The sequence below is a fragment of the Acomys minous genome, assembly GCF_964271855.1.
Source record: "Acomys minous genome assembly, chromosome: 10".
Lineage (NCBI taxonomy): Eukaryota > Metazoa > Chordata > Mammalia > Rodentia > Muridae > Acomys > Acomys minous.
In genome coordinates this window covers 60,450,372-60,452,267 of record NC_140491.1, presented here as the reverse complement: position 1 = coordinate 60,452,267, position 1,896 = coordinate 60,450,372, and the positions used below count along the sequence as shown (strand labels likewise).

The following is a 1,896-nucleotide window of genomic DNA, read 5'->3' as shown; positions in this document are numbered from 1 at the left end:
AGAGAAGGGGGCTTCTGGGTGGTTAATTCAAAGGCTCAACAGCTTCACTAGAGTTGTGTTCAAGTCGACATGGTTCAAGGTTATTCATGTAGACACAACAATGCCCATTGAAAGAATGGAAATTATTTCTTTTTTGGCTCTTTTCAAGAATTAAGACGAAAACCCCAGAAACCTTACAGATCTTCTAGGCAGCCAGGGCCCTGTGAGATGCTCACCTCACTCATGATTTTTTTTTCCCAAAAGAGGCATGGACACTTGATCAAGACAGGTCTTGTCAACAGGAAAAAGAAGGTATAGAGCTCTTGGGTAGGCAGCCTATGGTGTCCACTCCTGCTGCCAAGCTGGAAAACAGTATACAAGTGGTTAGTGTGTGAACTTTAAAAGAATTTGTACAATGAGTTGAGATAATTAAAAGTGTCCAAACTCTTTGTTCCAGCAATCCCATGTCTAATAATGATGTTAAGTATACCTGAAAGTAGATGAATCTGTAGTCTCAAACAGGTGCATTCTTATACTAGAAAGACAGAAGGAAGGGAGAAAAGAAGTCGGGGGAAGAAAAGAAGGGAACTTTAGGCCCAATAATGTGGAAATATTACACAATTCCAGTATACCCATTTGATGGGGCTTTCCTCTTGCATTTAGAAATTATATTTACAAAGAGATTTTAAGAATAGGGAAAATAGTAATATTATAATGTTAAATATAAATACATCTATAAATAAATATAACTAGATGTAAAATTATAGATACATTTTATGATTCTGTGTAAAATACTAGTAGCAATTATCTGCTCCATGTATACAAGGCTAGAAACATGGGCTCTATCTTTCTCTTTTGGAAGTCTGAAGTGTGGTTACTCTTATACTTTGTTGTTCAGCTGACAAATGGCAGGGTAGGTACTTTAATGAAGGTCTCCCTTGCTGTATGAACAACAACCTCATATTTTGTAACGAATCTCTTTCACTTTCTCTTGATTTATTCACTCTGACCTGCATGAATAAACCTTGCTTAAGAAGTTTAAACACACACAGTTCTCTTGGTTTTTCTCACCTCTTCACTTTTGGCTAGCTCTTGACCTCTTTGCCCTCTTGACTCTTCTCTTCTCTTCTCTTCTCTTCTCTTCTCTTCTCTTCCTATCTCCTCTCCCTCCATTTGTCTCTTCTCAAGGACAAGTTCAGTCTGGACTCTTCCAAATCTCTGGCTCATATCTACAATAAAATTCTTCTCCTCAACCATAAAAAAGAAGAAATATAAACACATGCATATTTGCTGAAGTAGAACTGAATACGGACATGAGAAACTGGGAGCCATGAAGGAGGCAGATAAATAAAGCAGGAGGAGACGGAGAGAGAGAAAGTGGGGTGACTTATTCACCAAGCCTTCTTGAACACTCTCAGATTCCTTATAGCCAGAATGACTCACTGAGTTTCTTGTTCCAGAATATCAGCCTTCCCACCAAGGATGACCCATACCAATTCACCAACAGTGTCCTTTGGGCTCTAAATGGTTCTCCAGATGCTAACTCCTACATCTGTACATTAATCAGAGAGTTCCTGCTGGGGATTGCCCAGGCAGGATTGGGCTGGCCCATGCAGGATTGGGCTGGGGCATGAGTGCTCCCAGGCACTAAAAGAGAGCTTGACAAGTCTGTCAAAGGGGAGGATGAAGAGTCATTGTTGCTTCTTAGAACAATTCTTCCAAGCTAAAGACACATGTGAAACTATTAAGTAAAAAGTCTTAAATTAAGGACAAAAAGGGCCAGAAAGAGAATTCTTCGTCAATCTGATTTTATTCTTCAAGTCAAAGCCACCTCTGGGGGTGACCAACACTCAAAAGAAATTTGCACAATGTATCAATATACTTCAACATGTCCAAACCCTTTGTCCAAGCAACTCC

General features: G+C 39.5%; 1 long non-coding RNA gene across 1 annotated transcript; it reads right to left on the bottom strand.

Moving 5' to 3' along the window:
* Positions 1 to 248: 248 nt before the first annotated feature.
* Positions 249 to 1,480, bottom strand: LOC311606420. Its single transcript, XR_014782347.1, has 3 exons — positions 1,051 to 1,480; positions 470 to 514; positions 249 to 341 (listed from the first exon to the last, which is right to left on the bottom strand). It is a non-coding gene; the product is annotated as an uncharacterized lncRNA (long non-coding RNA).
* Positions 1,481 to 1,896: the final 416 nt, after the last annotated feature.